The 20737-nt window shown below is 41.6% G+C and overlaps 1 long non-coding RNA gene across 2 annotated transcripts in view; it reads left to right on the forward strand.

Annotated features, from left to right (window-relative positions):
• LOC307224084 overlaps positions 1-20737 on the forward strand; it is a 153487-nt gene that overhangs the window by 115916 nt on the left and 16834 nt on the right. For both annotated transcript variants that reach the window (XR_013842412.1, XR_013842413.1), the window contains exon 3: positions 20095-20191. This is a non-coding gene — a long non-coding RNA (uncharacterized lncRNA). The remainder of the gene's footprint in view (positions 1-20094; positions 20192-20737) is intronic.

Consider the following 20737-nt stretch of genomic DNA (forward strand, 5'->3'; position numbering starts at 1 on the left):
TCTTACTTTGTTCCATCTGAAAGAACTTTTTCCTACTCCGTAATGCAGACAAATTTTAGTTATGTATAAGTGTGTGTGTGAAATGGCATTGCAGCCCTTTCCCCAGTGTAAGGTCAAGGTAAATGACCCTTTGATGGTTAAGTCCCATCAAAGGCAACTATGGGGTGTGGTGCTCCTCTTGCTTCAGGCCATGGGAGACGGCATTTGTCCACAGACAGCTTTCTGGATTAGGTGGCCAACATGACTAAACCACTTCTGGTGCAATGGGACACCGTGACAGAAACCAGAGTGCACGGAAATGCCGTTTACCTTCCCACCTCAGCAGTACCTATTTATCTACTTGCACTGGTAAGCTTTCAAACTGCTAGGTTGGCAGGAGTTGGGACAGAGCAACGGGAACTCACCCCATCGTGGGGATTTGAACCACCGGCTTTCCAGTCAGCAAACCCAAGAGGCTCAGTGGTTTCGACCATAGTGCCACCCACTCCCCTATTCCCCAGTGCTATGGTATTGCTGTCCAGTCTGGTGTTGACAGTGTACTAGCTGCTGCTTGTACTTCTTTTCACTACCTGGCTGATGCAGAAGGCAGGTGAGCCCTTGCCTTCCTTCCTTCCTTCCTTCCTTCCTTCCTTCCTTCCTTCCTTCCTTCTTGGACGATAATCCATTTGGATTTGTTTGGGTGTAGGATTCTCTGGGCCACATCTCTGCCTGGCTTCCTGTGAGCCCCACTCTGCTTTGGCACACGTGCAGAGCTGGGATAAATGTAGATTTTAGTTGTTGTCTTTGTTTTAGTCCCCTACTGTTTTCTATAAAAATGGCAGAATTACTCAATTTCCTGTTCTCATGCCTTGCTAAAATCATTCTTTCCCCCTACTGCTCTCTCTCTCACTCTCACTCTGTGTTGTGGATTGCACATCTGTATTTTTTCTATACTGGATGTTACCCGTAATAATCATTTATAAAGAATGCATGTTAGCTATGACAACAGAACTGTGATAAAGCTATGCTGTAAGATGGGGGTGGCGGTGGAGGTAGAGGGAGACCAGTGATATTTATTGAATAAACAGCCATCCCCTCCTTCTCCAGTCACAATAGCTTCCAAATCTCATGCATTCATAAGCTGAAGCCAGCCAAAGCCCACAGCTGTCATGCATTTTCAACAGATTCCGCAGGGCCTAGATGAGGTTTGAAGACATTCCTTTGCTCTTACACATTAGCTAGAAGGAATTACCGTAACATCTGATATTGTGGAAGTGGGAAATTTGCCATTCTGACCTTGCCCAAAGCAATCCGGAACTGGGGGTCCAAGGATTTATTATCTCAGATGGCCTCCAGAGGTCACAGGGGGCCCTTTTAGCAGTGTTCCAGCAGTAACCAATTCATTTGGCGGGACTGTGCGTTTCCCCACTCCCCACCCCCGTACGAATAAAATAATGTATGGACAGCCACATGCTCCTGTTGTGCTCTGGATCATTGTCATAGGAAAGGCATGTTCCACTGGAATAATTCCCAGCTGTCAGTAATATGCTGATACACCACAGCCAACGATCGGGGAACAGGCGAAATAAACAGGATGGCCACAATGTGTACAACTGCATGAGCGTCTAAAAAATTTTCTGCATATTTCACAGTCTCCTAATGAGATTGACATGCACTCTTTAATCTGCATCTGTCTGGTGCAGAAATGCCATAGACGCAATGTGTTAGTATGCATTGTTTCTTGCCTGTATGGCTGGTGATAGGGCAAGAGGAAAACTGGTAGGAATACTGTTTTAGAGTTTTTCATTCGTTTTCTGGGAAATGCTGGACAGGCAGCCAAACACAGATTGGAGAGACTGCTCATGTCATCAGAGTAGCTTTTACAGCTGCAAGATGACATAAATGGCCAGGGATATTGTGCAAGTTTTTCTTTCTTTCTGGAAATAGGTTGTTTTCAGTACTGCTATGAGAATTTATTAGGCTTGAATGAACTGGATCATATACATTCATAAAAATAAATATATGGTAAAAACTCTGGGGCATACTCTGATCATCGTTTGGTGTCCAGGCCTGCCCTGAACTGGATCTTTCCAGAAAAGTTTTACAGAGGAGGAGCAGAGGGAGCAGACCTCTACATCTCCATCAGCCTGGAGGAGCCTATAGATCCAGTCATTCCAGCCATGGAACTGGAGGACAGCTATTGAACACCACCACTGTCTGCCATTCTTTCCTGCTCTGTTTCTCTCTTGCTGACACATATCATGTCTGGAATGTCTGTTGGGAACACCTACCTGCATGATGCCATTTCTCTTCATTCAAAGCCTTTCTCAAAACCCACCTTTTCCTGGAAGCCTTTGGCTGAGCAACCTAGTTCAGGTGTACAGTGGTACCTCGGGTTAAGAATTTACGGTAATTCGTTCTGGAGGTCCGTTCTTAACCTGAAACTGTTCTTAACCTGAGGTACCACTTTAGCTAATGGGGCCTCCCACAGCCGCTGCGTGATTTCTGTTCTCATCCTGAAGCAAAGTTCTTAACCCGAGGTACTATTTCTGGGTTAGCGGAGTCTAACCTGAAGCATCTGTAACCTGAAGCATCTGTAACCCAAGGTACCACTGTACTTTAACAGCCTGTAGCAAATCTAAGAAAATGGAACTGAAACAACCATATATTACCTTCCCTGTTTACCCCATCTTCCATTTCCCTCCACTTTCTCTGCTGCATCCTCTGCTCTGAATATTAGATTGTAAACCCCCCAGGGCCAACCCCCAAAATATCAGGGAAATGTTGGGGATCTCATGCACACCCGGCAAGTATTCAAAACAAAAAAGTGACACCAGGGCGTAGTTCTCACTGTGATGGCAAAAGCTGTGTCTTGGCTGGGCCACTTCACTCTGAAGATGTGTCTCATATGAGTAATACAAGAAATTATGTACATTCTCTCTGCACAGAAAACTCAGGGTTAGGATCTGACATGTATTGTTTGCTATGTGGATGCAAGACTTTGTATGAAGGCTTCCTATGGAAGACTAATGTGAGCCTCTACCTGCAGTGAGAGGTGGCAGAGCCTAGAAACATGTTTGCCACCTCAGTGAGAATGAGGACAAGTGAATACTGGCAGAGGTCCATCCAGATGCATGGGTCCAGCTCTACCCTCTGAATGCCATGCCATGAATCCTATCAACACTCCTGAGCTGACACATAAGGGGTCCACCAACATCATCACGTGAAGGCTTCCAAAATGGGGACAGAAACTCTGGTCAGTCAAGGTTCCTGTCCTTGCATTAGAAACCCTTTGTGCAATGAAAGTGACCCGCTTCAGGCTCAGCAAATCATACATTGACTTGGGATGTTTGTTGGCATGTGACACATCCTCAAGGGGGAGGAGCTAGACCTGTCCATTCCGACAGGCCCCATTGCATGTTTGGCAACAAATGCCTTAAAGGGCTTAGGTGATTAACAACAACAACAACAACAACAATTTATTACCATCTGGCCGGGCCTCCCCAGCTACTCTGGACAGTCTTCCCCTGTATTTTCAAACAGTCACTAGATGTATGTGGAATTGTCAACATTCCTTTATAATTCTTGATGACTTTCATATTTTGGACATTCACTGTAACATATATAAATGACTTTAAAGCCCCACAAATTCAAAAATATAGCACAATTTACATTTTCCTTCCTCTCTCAGATGTCTAGGTGTGTTTATACAGTATATACACGTGTGTGTGTGTGTGTGTGTGTGTATGTGTGTGTACACACACACAGCTCAGCAAAACACTTCCAACGATCAGTTGAAGTGCCACAAAACTCTTTTTGTTGTATTTATAACAGGGAAATTGTCATTCAACTAATTAACAATTGCCGTCTTGCTTAGATGGTGTAACATCTGCACAAAATAATCAGCGTGGGGAGGACAGGACATACACTTCACCCCCTCCCCACTCCCAGCCATTGCCATTTGAATGGGATGCAACACATATCATAAAAGAAATCTGATTCTTCACCTAGTAATGACAACCTGAGTCAGCCCTTCTGGGATTCAAGCGTGTGGTTCCAATAAGTCTAGGTATTTCCAACTTTAAGTCACTTAACGATTTCCTCTGTCTGTGATTAACCCGATAACAAATGGGGCTTGTTTTTAGTTCTCAGAAACGCTAGGCCAAATGCATTATGTTTGAAGGCTGGTGGAGACCCAAAACCAGTTTGTCTACTCAAGTGACTGTATGGTGGTCTCTTAAAATCCAAATTCATTAAGGATGCTCCGAGAACATGTGAAGCAGTGGCCTCTGTGAAACTTTCATTTTTTTATATATAATATTTTTTATTGTGAAACTTTCATTTTGACTGTGGCACTAGATAGAAACAAAGGGAGGGCAAATAAATGAGGAAGAGGAAATTTGTGATGAAAATTTGAGGTTTGGTCTGTTGATCAAATGTAAAAGACCGAATAGTCATATGGAATAGAGACCTCTGCTTTGTTATGCGAAATGGGCCTCTAATGGGTTGATCCAGCTGATTATGGTTGTATAAGTTACGAATGAAAAGCATGTTGATGCATCAAGGGATTCCAAGTCGGTTCAATTTTACCTTGCCTGTGGGGACAATTTTACCTTAATTCCTAAATTACATCTGCCATGTGGAAGTGCTGAAATGTTTCCATGTGCTGGCCATGTGGTGGCCATAACATTTGAGAGCTTCATACCATGTTATGTATTCTGTGGTCTGTGTTTGCCTGAGCTTGAGTCTGGACTAAGGATTCTGATCCCCTGTGTTCAAATACAATACATGATTTCCAATCACAGAACATTTCAGGATTTGGGCTACTGCCATTGACCCTTAAACTCTGTGTTATGATTCGCAGCTTGTGAGTTTAGAAAGCCAATCACACTGAGAGTGGGAGTGGCCCAGGCCTTCAGAAATGTATATAAGCAGTTGCTTTGCCTCTGTTGTTGAGTTCTGTTAGTTCAGTAAGGGTTCTTGCTGTTATCACTGTGTCTCGCTTCGTGGGAACACACATATTCTTCAGTTTGTTCCCATCTCATTGATGTATTCAGGATAGTCAAAACAGAACACTATGGAATTTGTGGAGATAGCCACCAACTTAAGTTTTTTTGGTTGGTCACCAAGGGAAACAGAATGCAAGACTGGTTTGGCCTTTGATCTGGTTCAGCAGGGCTCTTATGTTCCATTTCTTCATAAATCCTCAACACATTACTTGTTGCAAGTGTCTCTCACAAATTATGTCAATTGTGGGGACCTTCCACCATACAGAAGCAAGTCTGGTGTGTCTTCCACCACCAGCTGAAAAAAATATTCCCTTCCTCTTTCCCCTCTTTGAGACACAACATTTCAAACAAATGTTCCAGCCCCATTTAACAATGCCCCAACGTTTTCAAACAGTATGGATGATAATTATCTGTCTTGAAAGAAGTGGTCTCAGAGTGGCTCAGTGCTATTTTTCTAGAAAAAGAGGTGTTGAAACTCACCATGAATACCTCCCTTGTTTTCTTATCATAGCAATGGTGCCAAAATTTCTGGTGAGTTCCGGCTGAAAAAAACCCCTGGCTAAATTGAAAATACTGGGGCACCACACAAGGTTTGGAGAAGGATAATGGTTATGAATTGGGGAGATAGGTCTTCCACGCCGTTTCATAGGAATAGCAGGAAGCCTATCCAAAATGGGAGGTAAAGAACAAGAGAAAAGTCTGCATGATTTGTTATAAAGCAGGAGACATGCTAATGTTCAGTAAATGAGGGTCTCTGGCATAGAGAAAATATTTATTATTCAAGGAGTGTACACTGTAAAACAGAGCTGTAGGAGATTTGGTGTTTCTTTTTAGTGACAAAATGCCAGCTCCTGTAACCTTAAAAATATCTTGTATATTTAATCTTACATTTTTGAGGATGACATTTTCTCAGTTAAAGGCCCAGAAGGCCAAAGTAGTGTTATTTTACAACTTTCAGTGTTTAAGATTCCATTGTATTATTAATCTATGTGAAGCAAATGGCCATAAGCTAGATGTTTATAGAGAACTGTTTGACTTAAAAAAGGTGGAGTTGACAAGGAGGACCAAAACTCCCTTTTTTTCCCTTGCTACATAAACCTACTGTATATTTTTTCACATACTTGGAACCACCAAATTAAAGCACAGACTTTGAACCAGTTTATAGGAGTGGAAAGGTCAGTGTTTGAAAACAGTGGAAATTGTATGCAGAAACCTTGTTTATTTTCTGTCTTTTATAAAAGCCATCCAATGTATTATGCAAAAACACTTTGTTATGAGGAGCGGAAGCAGAGACTGTGAATGTTTTGGTCACCCTGGAAACATGCAGGAACAGAAACAGATGTATAAAACCTCCTGACTTTTCTTTATTGCAACCTGCCTCAGTAGAGTTCAGATAAATACAAAAGCTACCCCTGAAACACCTGTCCATGCAGAACAACCCAGGGCAAATTAGGAAGCTGGAAATGCCAAATTGATTCAATTGTCACAGTACAGGTACTGTGTCACAGTACAATCTCTGCGATTGTGTGTTAACAATTACTCGATACATTATCTATGCATTTCCATCTTGCGTGTATAGAAAGAGCAAACATCCTCTACTTTTAATATGGCCAGCAGAGAACCTGACAGTTTATATTTTAATGTCAATTAATGATATATGTGACTCATCACTGTACAAGGTAATGCCTGCCTTTCTTTCACCGAACAATTACGCTTTCAACATGTTAATGCTCTGGCTTATTAACCTAGATCACTAAGGCATAGCCTAATGCACAGGATTATTTACAAAGTTAAAACATCCATTACATCCATTAACCATGAAGCAAATGGAATCAAGAATCAATGACAGTGTGTCCTGGGTGTTGAATAAAGTCACATGTTTTCTGAAAGTATCCTAGTGTAGCACACTTGGAGATGGAGTAATATAAAAATGCTATCATTTTGGAGAGAAGTTTCTAGGTGTAAAGATACCAGAAGGGATCCAGGTGGATAGGGGAATGGTGGGGGGATGTAGAGATATAAGATATAGAGGTACGGTACATTGGTCAAAAATCATTAATCACTTGGAAGCTGTTGGCACTTCTAGACAATTATTTATTAAGGGGATATTGGAAGACACCAAAATGCACCACATAGCCCAGAAATAGATGATACAGAGGGACAATAAACAAATGGTAGTAAGAGACTTCTCTAGTTTTGCACATTCACTACTATCAATTAAAATTATTTATTTAATTTTAGGGGCAATTGAATTGACAGGTTCATCAAATGTTATTTCAAGCAGCTGAACAAAAGAGCAGCAATGCAATTTTGTACTGAGACACCATGAAAACATGGTTGTGAGAGGTTAATTTCCCTAAAAGTCTTTCATCTGAAAGCTTTCCCCCATGGTATCTGACTTGATTATGGACTTAGCATTCAAAGTGTGAGCAAGGCTTGACTGCATCTTGCAAAATAAATAAAATAAAATAAAATTAAAATTAAAATTAAAATTAAAATTAAAATTAAAATTAAAATTAAAATTAAAATTAAAATTAAAATTAAAATTAAAATTAAAATTAAAATTAAAATAAAATTAAAATAAAATTAAAATAAAATTAAAAAAAATTAAAATAAAATTAAAATAAAATAAAATAAAATAAATCTCCCTCTCCCTGTAATATATCTACTACGCTTATCAAGTTCCTTCTGGTCACATTTCAACACCTCTATAGTGCTGGTGTTCAAGGCATTAGATTATTGTTTAGTACCTACTGGGATAACATGTCTTTCTGTGGTTTCTTTTTCTTTTGTCATCATTATGACATGCAAGTATTTCAAATATATTTAGAATAAACAAATTTGGGTACATACAGTGAATGGGGTATTAGTGATACAATCTCTCTTCAGAAGTGTCATCCCACATCTTAGATGTTATTCTGTGATATTTTGCCTGTGAGTCGTGCTGTTGGTAGTGCACACAAAAGCTTTTATTGACTCTCAGGTCAACAGTGTATTAACTTGAGAGATGGAGTGCCAGGTTTTGTTCATCTTAAAAGTCCTGTACGCACAGACACAACCAGAGTTAACTTTTCTTATTAAATCAACACTGAGCACATATTTGGATGCAGGGTTGTTTTAATAAGCAAAAGATCAAAAGTCAAAGGCTTCATCTAGACAGAATAGCCAAGAGCTGTTTTTGTAATGCTATAGTGATTGGACATCTGTATCAAAGTTGTAAAAGGTAAAAAAAGGTAAAGGACCCCTAGACAGTTAAGTCCAGTCAAAGGTGACTATGGGGTGTGGCGCTCATCTTGCTTTTCAGGCTGAGGGAGCCGGTGTTTGTCCACAGACAGCTTTCTGGGTCATGTGGCCAGCATAACTAAACTGCTTCTGGCATAACGGGACACTGTAATGAGTGCCAGAGAGCATGGAAATGCTGGTTACCTTCCTGCCTCAGTGGTATGTATCACTGGCAGAGGAATGGGGGTGCAGAGGGAGTGGGCCGCCTCGGCACCACTATTCTGGTAGGGTGCCATCGCAGCGCCCCCCAGACACGCACCTCGCACCCCACGTGCACCAGATGCCACACCCCCACAGACGGCGCATCACACCCCTGTGGGCAGAGCGGCACGTCCCTGGGATGTGCGCCATGCCCCTGGGGCACCAGCCACACCCCCTTCTGCTCTTCCCCTGGTAGTGGAGCATGCAGCTTCACCACTGGTATCTATTTATCTACTTGTACTGGTATGTTTTCAAACTGCTAGGTTGGCAGAAGCTGGGGCAGAGCAATGGGAGTCCACCCCGTTGCGGGGATTCACACTGCCAACCTTCCAATTGACAAGCCCAAGAGGCTCAGTGGTTTAGACTGCAGCGCCACTCGCATCCCCAAATCAAAGTTGTAGACATTAACCAAAGTAGAATATAGTAGGGATGTCACCCTGAGACCTTGCCGCTATTCTGAATACTAAGAAGAGCATTAGCTTTGTTACAAATTCTTGTTTGGTTGTCAGAGAGAAATTCTTAACATCCCTCAGATCTTGACTGTAATAGTTTTTCACTAGTAGTGGGAGGAAGATACATTCTGGACACTTTTTGAAACATTATTACAAGTTCTGTGGCAGAGCCTGGTATTTGCAATAGGTCCTTCAACTTGGGTTGCCATACAGTGGTACCTCGGGTTACAGACGCTTCAGGTTACAGACTCCGCTAACCCAGAAATAGTACCTCGGGTTAAGAACTTTGCTTCAGGATGAGAACAGAAATCGCATGGTGGCAGCGGGAGGCCCCATTAGCTAAAGTGGTACCTCAGGTTAAGAACAGTTTCAGGTTAAGAACGGACCTCCTGAACGAATTAAGTTCTTAACCTGAGGTACCACTGTATTTCAAAAAGGAAAAACCAGGTCACCCTGTATAGCAGTCCTACTTCAACTGAACTGTGGTCAACTCTTCCTCAGATTTAGCTCTGGTGAGACCTGGCTGGCTAACATTCACAATCCAATCTTCCCTAGGTTTATGATGGTGAGAAACCCATGGAAACCAGTTCAGGGCTAGTTTTTTAACTAACAATGTCACCTTGTGCAAATCCTTAAACATGTGAATGAATGCAGCTGTTTTCCAAATGATTTGTAGGAAGTCCTTTAAAATTACTAGGAATGGAGGGTCGGGTTCAAAAGTAGGGTGTTGACAAAGTACTGATTGCCTTTGCTTTAAAGCAACCATAAATGCCAAAGGAAAATAGTTCTGCTGCCTCTCTCTATTAGGGAAAATGCCACAGCAGATTTATTTTTCTGGGAGGTATCAGGTTGATAGCAGTCTAAATTCATTAAGAAATTCTGGATATCTTAGTCTGAATAGATGAACTCATGCCTCATGATCCATGTGACGGTGGATTACCTATAAAACCATGCACATTTTTGGGTGTGTTTTAAATCACACAATAGAGTGGAAATAGAATGGGTATATGAATGAACTTCTGGGTCTTCCCTCTTTTCATGCATTTACAGTGCAATCTGAAGAAGGTCGTTCAAAGGCAGTTCTGTTAGCTGGGCTTGAACTGTCTGGGTGGAAGGAAGGGCAGAGGAATGATATTGTGTTCTGCCAATTTTTTTAAAAAAATAGTTTCACCTCCAACAGGAAACAGAGAGAGAAAGGGCAAGGAGAGATTTAGCTTCACTCAAAAGTACTGTATTTTTCGCTGTATAGGACGCACCAGACCATAGGACGCACTGGACCATAGGAGGGGGAGAACAGGGAAAAAAAAACCTCCCCTTCTCTGATCAGCGCCCCTTCAGCGAAATGTTGTGGGACCAGGAAGGCTTTAGATTGGATTTAAGCTGTTGCTCAGAACACCCCTTTTATCCCTCCTGACACCAGAACTCTGACTTCAGCTGACCAAGGCTCCAGAGGAGCTGACATTGTTGAAGAAGGCTCCCACACCAGATCTCTCCCCTCTGCCATTGGAGCTCTGTAGATTCAAACTGTACTATAGACAGATCCAATTCATCCTCTGCCCCCTTGGAAGTCCTTCCAGGGACCATAAGACTGCAGACTTAGTTGTTCTAACCGCAACTATATGCAAATACAGTGGTACCTCGAGTTACAAACACCTCAGGTTACAAACGCTTCAGGTTACAAACTCCGCTAACCTGGAAGAGTTACCTCGAGTTCAGAACTTTGCCCCAGGATGAGAATGGAAATTGTGTGTTGGCGGTGCAGTGGCAGCAAGAGGCCCCATTAGCAAAAGCATGCCTCTAGTTAAGAACAGTTTCAGGTTAAGAACGGACCTCTGGAACGAATTAAGTTCATAACTAGAGGTACCACTGTATATTTCTGCATATTATATATGAGTTGGAGTTGAATTCTCCACTTGCTCTTATTAATTACTTGCTTCTGATATATATACTTTCCTCTAGGCTGGTACATATTGTTCTTAGGGATATAGACTTGTTATGTATATATACTGCTCCTTGTATTTTAAAACAATGTACAGTGGTACCTTGGGTTACATACACTTCAGGTTACATACACTTCAGCTTACAGACTCAGCTAACCCAGATATATTACCTCGGGTTAAGACCTTTGCTTCAGGATGAGAACAGAAATTGTGCAGCGGTGGCGCAGCAGCAGGAGGAGGCCCCATTAGCTAAAGTGGTGCTTCAGGTTAAGAACAGTTTCAGGTTAAGAACGGACCTCCAGAACAAATTAAGTTCTTAACCCAAAGTACCACTGTAATTTATCTCCTGGTGGTTTTTTTATTTTAAAAAAATGGCTTCCACAAAAACAAAAGAAAGTGTGGAGTTATACTGATTTAAATAATGAGTTAATATTATCTAGGTCATACAGTATGGCATTTAACAGAAGCTATACTCTGGAGTGGAAGTTTGGCTTGGCCTGGAGCTGAGGCAGTGTTTCTGAATAGGAGGAGTTTGTTTCTAAATCCACTTGCCCTGCCCCCTCCCATTCCATAGTTTGGTGCATCCCTAGTTCCTTCAATTAAGAGGCTATGAAAAATATGCATTCAATTAATGTTTTATTGCATATTCTATTTTAGTAACCCACTAAAATATGTTCCCTTGCTCTCAAGTTATGTAAAACAATAACATTATTACAATCAGTGTCATCTTGCACTAGCACCAGCTCTTCCTCATTGTAAACATTTCCTGAGGGGTTATCCTCCTCATTGATAACTTACGAATATGAGTCGTAATACCCATGCGTGGTATTAAAATCCAGTACATGTTCCCAGTTAAAAATGTCCCACAGCGTTCTTGATCATCTTTAGCAATTAGCATAATGCTGGAGTTCATCCACAGGGTAAATGTTGTAACCTGACTTGAAGCTCTTAGCCATCAGGTGTTTTCAATTTGTAGCTATATCAAGTGTATGCAGCTCCAGAAATGTAGAAGAAATCATAGTAAGCGTGGAGCTGGGGCAATTGGCTTGATGGGTTTTGATTTTGATTGCTGGCATGCAGTTGATCCTTCTGATTAAACCATTTCCATTGTGATACAGCCACAGGAATATCATGGAAAGGTTACTGAAATACTAATAAGCTAAGGAACTGAATAATCCCCCCCCCATTGGTATTGTTATGAATTTTGGGGGTGGACAGATTCCCTATAATTTCTACATTCAGTGAAGGGTCAGAATCCTCGTGAACCCAGCTAGGAGCTCATGATGGTGGGTTGCTGAACAAACAATGGTGCTGATGGCCAGCCATTGGCTACTCAATGGGAGTCATTGACCAGGGGGAAGGCTCTGCCAGGCACAGAGGAAGGTTGCCAGGGTAAGGGGGGGTTGTGATGTCACTACAGGAAGAGAGGGTGTTTTTGTACAACAGAGGTTTAGGGAGCAGGGGTTTCTAGGAAGAAGGAGCAGGAAGTGAGCAGAACTCCATATGGGGACTGCACTGTTTTTAATCTGCATGTTTCATTTAATTATGCTTTTAACTGAGTTCCTTCATTTTTTAAAAAACGAATGCTTACCTGACTTTCAAAATCAATTTATATATTGTGATATTGCTTATTTTTTATGTGGACTGGTCTATGAGTGAGAGCCTGTGAGAGTCTATGAGCGACTCAAAGGTACTTGTTTCTTTTGAATTTGAAAATTCTCTCTCTCCCTCTCCACCCGCTTCAGTGGAAACAGAAAGTTGCCTGGAGTCTTATGAGAGACTTTTGTTGGGCCACTTGGGAGATTCTAAAGTCATTAATTTTAGAAGTAGATGGGGATAATTAGTATTTCATTTAAGTTAGAGGTCAACACCAGTGTTCTTTCCTCTACTGCAGACATTTTACAGAATGCTATGCCTCATTGCTTTTATTAGATTCAAGCAATGGATGAAATAACAATGTTATTAACCTCTAACACTGTTGAAAAGTTAGGAAAAACAGGTGGGGTGGTGGTGGAAAGGTCGGCAAGGCAGTTACATTTCCTTTTTAGCTGTGTTTGCGTAGAATGTGGCAGGACTTAGTATTAGATTTAACAGTCTCTGGATTAAAAAAAAAGTTAGTGCAATTTTTTACTCGCTCTTTTGCAAGGGGTGGATAGCGACACTTAAAAACAAAACAAAACATGCATAATAGAACAATGCACCCAATTAAATTAAAATCACACCCTGTCTGCTGTAGTCTAGCTATTGGATGCTAGTCCAGATAGGATCAAATATTTTACCTTCTCTGCAACAAATGTGATCTGGTATAGTAGTAGTAATAATAATAATAATAATAATAATAATAATAATAATTTATTTGTACCCCGCCCATCTGGCTGGGTTTCTCCAGCCACTCTGGGCGGCTTCCATAGAAACCAAAAATACACTAAAATATCACAGATTAAAAACTTCCCTGAACAGGGCTGCCTTAAGATGTCTTCTGAATGTCAGGTAGTTATTTATCGCTTTGACATCTGATGGGAGGGCGTTCCACAGGGCGGGTGCCACTACCGAGAAGGCCCTCTGCCTGGTTCCCTGTAGCTTTGCTTCTCGCAATGAGGGAACCACCAGAAGGCCCTTGGCGCTGGACCTCAGCGTCCGGGCAGAACGATGGGGGTGGAGACGCTCCTTCAGGTATACTGGGCCGAGGTATACTGGGCTTTAAAGGTCAACACCTGGGAATCTTCCCTCACAGAGGGAAGCATTCACCACCCCGCAGAGCCCATCACCCAGCCCTTCCCGGCTTGCTTTTATTAGCCAGGATGGGCAAGGATCAAGGAGACAGGTGGTTGGTTTCACGCGTCCAAGCAGCCTGTCCACATCCTCGGGGGTAACGGATTGAAATTGATTCCATGCAACTTGACCAGACAGAGCTCTAGCACTCTCCCGCCCCAGCCCTGCTCCCATGGTGGTGTCTTGCTCCTTCCGAATATGAGTGATTTTATCTGCAAAAAACTTTGCAAAATCGTTGCAGGAGATCTTGGGGTCTTTACAAGGCCCTGGTGGTATAGGTGGTACCGTTAAATTGCGAACCACCTGAAAGAGTCTCCTGTTACTATTTTCTGCAGATGCAATAGAGGCGGTGAAGAAAGTATTCTTCGCCGTCGCTATTGCCACTTGGTAGGCTCGACGTTGAGCTCTAACCTGTGTCCAGTCAGATTCGGAGTGAGTTTTCTGCCACCGACACTCTAGCCGTCTCAGCGATTGTTTCATCGCCCTCAGCTCCGAAGAAAACCACGGGGCTGTCCGGGCTCCATGAAACTGGAGAGGGCGCTTGGGAGCCAGACAGTCGATAGCCCTGGTTAACTCCGCATTGCAGCGGGCCACCAGGGAATCAGCTGAAAGGCCATCAACATGGGATAAAGCATCCCCTACCACTCTCTGGAAACCATTTGGATCCATTAAGTGGTGGGGGCGGACCATCCGAATTGGTCCCACCTCCCTGCAGAGGGGAAGGGTTGCGGAGAAGTCCAGTTGCACCAGGAAGTGATCTGACCATGGCACTTCTTTTGTTTCACTTTTACTTAGTGTCAGATCACCCACGTCACTAGAGGTGAACACCAGGTCTAAGGCGTGACTCAATTTTGTTTTTACAAAACTGGAAATGAAATCTTCAGGAATACTTCCACGTAGTGGAAACCAATGAAGGTTTTCTTGATACACTTGACATTCAAAGTTATCAGGCCAAAAATGTGATAAACCAGTTAAGTCCTCTGCAAACGTCCAATCAAACTGACTTTGTAGATTCTGATCATTATAAAACTGTTTTGTACAGGGGATGCCATATGCTTTAAATGTATGGTGTGGGTGTAAGCCCAGTTATTAAACTGGATCTAAATCCAAACCCTAACCATTTGGGCCATGCTCAACGCTTGGGCCTTTCCTCTACAATCAGTTCAAAGTAATGTTCTCCTGCATTTTATACTACAGAGATATAATTCAGTAGGACATGTCCATCTACAAATAGCAAGGATTTTGACAATAAAAAATTGATATGAACAGCAATGTCAGAATTGCTGGACATGCATCGTATGCATCAGTGAGCCATTTTCAGCATTACACCTACAATATCTAAATTAGGCAAAGCCTTCCTATATGGATGTTGTGGGGTCTAGTATACCTGAAACATCAAATTCTACTGAATCAATTTCAAGTTTAAATCCAAGGAATTGTTATGTATAAATTATAAAGCAAATTTCCATTGTTTAGGTTGTAGAGCACATTCTAATTCCCTATCCCATTGTTCTCTGACCTCCTGAACTTGTACTTTACAAGATCCCACTAAACATTTGTAAAAAATAATTATAGGCTCAGCTGTCTGTGAAGATGCAAATTATTATTTCCAGCAATTTAAAAGATGCCAAAGCACTCAAAATATGGACAGTCCTTTAATAGACATCATCAGATGCCGTAATTGAAGATATTGTCATTCAGCACTAATTGGTAGATGATATCTAAACTGCAATTTAGGAAAAAGCAAAAATTTCCTATGATTATAATATTTTTAGAAATATAGGAAGCTATCTTATAACGAGTCAGTCTATTGGCCCATGTGTGGGTGGCGCTGTGGTCTAAATCACTGAGCCTCTTGGGCTTACCAATCAAAAGCTCAGCAGTTTGAATCCCCACAATGGGGTGAGCTCCCTTTGCTCTGTCCCAGCTCCTGCCAACCTAGCAGTTTAAAAGCATGCCAGTGCAAGTAGAGAAATAGGTAGATAAATTACTGGGAAGATAAACAGTGCTTCTGTGCGCTCTTTAGTCATGCTTGCCACATGACCTGGAAACCTGTCTGCAGACAAACGCCAGCTCCCTTGGCCTGAAAGCAAGATGTACGCCACAACCCCAAAGTCGCCTTTGATTGGACTTAACCGTCCAGGGGTCCTTTACCTTTACCTTACTGACCCATGTAGTTCAGCCTTGTCTACATTGACTGACAGTGGCTCTCTAGGGCTTTAAACAGACATGTCTTTCCTAGGCCTAACTAACCTGGTCTGTTAGCTGAAACAAGCCATAGGAACTCTAGAGCAACAGAGCCTCCCCCAAATCTACTCTGGAAGGTTGGAAGAAACCCCAGAACAGTGCATGGGAGGAGGAGGAGAGGAGAGATTGTTCCATTAGTGTAAGCATTCATGCTTGCCCAATGGAACAATCTCCTTTGAGCAATGTTGAATTCCACAGCACGCAATTTTATGGACTGCAGCTATGTTTATAATGGATTTTGTGTTGCCTTGAGAGGATTAGCCCTGAAAGGCAGCGTATAAACTCTGAGGATAAATAAAGTAAAGGGCACTGAATCCATTCTGCCAGTTCTTCTTCTGAGCAGCAGATGGGTAGGATTTTAGCTTCCTTTGAAACATGCATAAGCGCTGCTGCTGGAGGGACTCACATAAGGACATAGCTGGGCTGGGGTGAATGTATGAGGGGCAAAGCCCCTGGAGGAGAGCCTTTTAATTCCCAACACCACCTCCAACCTTCTCCCTGAAATTTCATTGAGATCAGAGTCAGGGAGCAGATTGGATGAAAAATACATGAATTAAAAGGCTCTAGTTGCAGGCCAGTGTTGCCCCGCCCCCCCGTAGGACTATAATTACTTAGTGTAGAGGGGGTGCTGGTTTGTGAGGTGAGCTTTTTGAAGATCCACCTGTTCTTCTCACAGCTCTCCACCGACTCTACTGGAGTGGGTGCATATCTGATGTGTGTGAGAGAATGGGTGTGGTGTGGCAATGCCCACTTTTGTTTGGGCCTTGCTCACCAACAATGTGGCCTTGGTCTGAGAAAGCTTAGCAACTGCTTTTTAGTGCATTAGACTCCTGTTTGCTACCTGTTTGATAAACCTGCATTTCCAGACCAAATATTGGTCTGTTTGATAAACCTGCCTTTCCAGACCAAATATTGCCTAAATTAGCATTTTGCTTTCAGTAGGCAGTGAGACATGGACAGCCCTTTACTCCACACTGATTATCAGCTACGGCTACCTTACTCTCCCAGCAACCAGGAGATGGTAACAAAGAAAGTTCAAAATGTTTTGTGATATTAAAGAAATTGAGATCTCAACAGGTGCTATATAAAGTTCTATTAAAACACACACATAGACCTAAGTAAATATTAAGTAGATGTCATCCATTTTGTACATCTGATAAAGCTGATTTGAAAAAAATAATCTTTATTTCCAAGGGACCGGAAATAATGTATAAATGGATATTTCCCTTCCAATTACTATGTTTTGGAACATTTTAATATTTATGAATAGCCACAGATAAGAGGACGCATCACTAAAATAAATAAATCTATTAACATCATTTAAAACTCTTGCACTATAGTTCTTCTGGATAGCAATTAAGGTATAACCAACTGATCCAAATTTCTTGCATTACCTGTTTTATTGACATATTTTGATAAAGGACATAAAAAGGGAATAAGTATAAGTAGAATCACATTCCTAGTGAGCTGTGCAACTTTTGAAAAATGATTGAATGTACTCTGCTAACTAGTTGGTAGTGTTTTTTCTTCGTAACTCTTTGAAACCAGCAAAATTACCTTTGGTGCTGCTCTCTGGACATTTAGTCAGCATGCCTAACCAGGCTATCATTAATGAAGATTTCTCAAACAAAGAGGAAAAGGAAGGCAGCGGATTTAAATTGTGGAAGTTGCTTGATTCCCTGGTCCTAAACACATTAGTACACTGTATTTCCCTGCTTATACAGGCTTTTGTATAGTGAACATGTGACTGTTCAAATGCCCCAGCAGGGCATCCAGAGTTTGCAAGGAGGAGAAAAAGGGAAAAGGGGAAAAAATTGTTTGGAACAAATTTGCATTAGTTCAAGGGCAACGTTAAGCATTTTACAGATGGTTTATTGCTATTCTTGTGCTGTTTAAGCTGTCTTTCATGTCAAAAGTCCTTTCCTGCTTACAAATCATCAGGAAGAATTCTGGCCACCATGCTGTTTGCATAAGCTCCTTCAGGGGTTCTGGCCCTTTGATCACAAATATCGTTTGCAATCGAGTTAGAAATAGGAGGCTGCTGCGATAAGCCTCGGTTCTGACAGTAGACCAGCTTTCCTTTTTCTTCTCCAACTTTGTTCTCGTCTTTTGTAGTATGGGAACACATAATCTCAACACAGAAGGGGCAGTGTTGAGGGATAAGAGTGGAGTTTAAAGAAACTGGGAAGGTCACTGAATGAGAACCAGCTTCTTACAAAGTGTGGTCCACCTTTCGAAGAATGAAAAGGGGGGGGGGGAGTTCAAAAGAACGCAGATGCTTATCTATATATCAGTTTTTCAAGCTGATTAGCAGATTACAGGCAGAGTACAATTTTAACATCCTCAATCCTGCTTAAAACACTCTCCCCCGCCCTTAAACTTTGTGTTTTGCTCTTAATCCACTGAGACTGTTTTAAGGGACAAAGCAAATACTTCTTGAACTCAATCGTGGGACCCCCATTGACTTCTATGGATGTGGTGTCAGTCTCGAAGCACATTGCTGTGTTCAGTGTCATCATAAAGGTTTTTAAAATAAACTGCAGCAGAGACAACTTTATTTCATAGTTGCATTGCAGTTTTTATATATATAGAGATTGTTTAAATCATAGATTGTTGGTTAGCCATTGCAACATAAAAACAAGGTAAAAGAAGCATTACGGTATGTGTGAAGCGAGGAAAAAAATCAGTTTCTGGTGCCTGGTACCTGGCATCTCATTCACATATATGAAAGTTACCATTTGGTGCTGCAGTCAGTAAACGATTGACACATACGTGTTCATCAGCCTTGAGCTGAATCCAGACCATTCCAAAAAGCACATGGAATTCGGGATGGGGTGAAAACTCAGATTGGGGAAGGTACCATAATCAATATGTGATGCACTGTTTAAAAATAATTATGTAGTCATTTTGGGACAACCTAGAGCTCTGCTGGGTCAATCCTTTAAATGGGCTGCAAAAGCTGTCATCTTACTTGCTAGCTTTCCCTTCTGCCTTCATATGCAGCACCTCAAAATACTTTTCAAAAGGCAGCTTCACACAGAGCATTCAGCTGCAACACTTGCAAAGTCTCAACTGCTTTTGGGGTGAGCAGTGCAATGCTAGTACATCCCTAGTTTGATGGCTTGAGGGTTCCAGGAGAAGCAACAGGGTTGCATTCACTCTACCCATATCCCAGGACAGGTCATTCATAAGGTTGCCCAAGGCAGTTTTGGTCCCAACATTGTATCATTAGCTAAACTGATAAAGAACCAGATAATCAGTTTTTCTCCAGGTGGATTATCAGACCAGATTCCTCCTTTATGTTACAGTAAAATAAACCTATATCACATGAGAGGGGGAAAGGTGTATGACTATTACAGTTAATATAAAGGATGAATTGTATTATAACACAATAAATTCTAATAAAGTGCAGTCATAAAATTTTATTGTACATGACATCAGATAGCTCATAAAATTTAAACCCATACATAGCAGATAATGGTTGCATTCCTTTTTGTTTAATTTGGCTTGAGTCAGTATGATAATACTTAATTGCTTGACTATTAAATTCTTTGTTAGGAAATGAGACAATTTTTGTCATGGGAATAGAAGTGAAACACCTAGTTGTGAATGGTGGATATTGCTGAAATCCATTGGGGTGCCAGCATTATGATGATACTTCGGTCTAATTTCAGCATCCTTCATTCTTGTGTTGAACAACACAGAAACAAGGAGTGGGGGCCTCACTTGTTCTCCTACACCTGGCATTGCACACACTTCCCTTGACATTTGCAAGTACATCACATGGGAGCGTTCTGGCTGACCACACAGTGTTGAAGATTCTGGGGCAATCTTCACATACACAGGTTTGTGCCTTCATATGTGTGGAGGCACATACCTCCCGCTCCCCATTACAGACATTAGCAAGTGTGCAACATAAGGGGCTGGGCTGCTTGGTACAGCCCTGCTCCTTGCTTAGGTGTTACTCAACAGAGGAACAACGAACACCCAGATAGGGTTCCTTTGGTTTGGACCCTCAAGGCCAGACTACTGTAAAGGTCTGCCATGGAATGCAGTTGCATTGAGGTTTTTAGGGAGGTTAGATGGAGCAGTACTGCCAGTTGCTTTGCTGTGAAAGCAAGTAATGTTTGGACAATTTCTTATTATATTCCCTATCAGGCGTTCAGCAATATCTATGGCAATAATGTTTTCTCGCATTTCTTTTCATTAAAGGAGCAACTGAGAGAATACTAAGAACTACTCAAGCAGAGAGAAAAAATAGAGGGGATGGAGGAGCAGAGAAATGATGAAGAAAACAGAATTCAAAACAGTAAATAAATTTATATTATATTGTCCTTTGAAACTCTCATACCCACTACAGCCAGTGTAATCCACCATTGCCAGCCAGAAGGTTTAAACATTCTCAGTGTCCATGTGAAGAAACACATATATAGTGAATTGCAAGCATACATTAATGTATAGAACAATTTTTTATTCCTTCCAAATACTGATATGTGATTCTAGGTGAGATTAGAATCTGGACCAGGACACATTCCTGGCCTACCTGCTCCTGGGATTAAATACATCCTGTTTCTGCAGTTAGAAAGCAGCTCTGGAAAAAAAACACACGATACTGGCATTCATGACTTCTGAAACACAAAACAGCTCAGACACAGAGGAAATGGGATACTCAGTCTTCCGCTCTTTCAGTGTCAGGGAAAATGTAAGTTAAATATTACAAATCTTTTTTGACAGAATAATCCTTTTAAAAGAACTTCTTTTCTTTCTTTTTCGGGTGAAGTTGTCCGAGATGCATTATTTTTTAACAGGAGATACTAGTTTTTGGAACATTTCAGATAAACATATGGATGGAAAA

Source organism: Podarcis cretensis, assembly GCF_951804945.1.
Source record: "Podarcis cretensis genome assembly, chromosome: 9".
Lineage (NCBI taxonomy): Eukaryota > Metazoa > Chordata > Lepidosauria > Squamata > Lacertidae > Podarcis > Podarcis cretensis.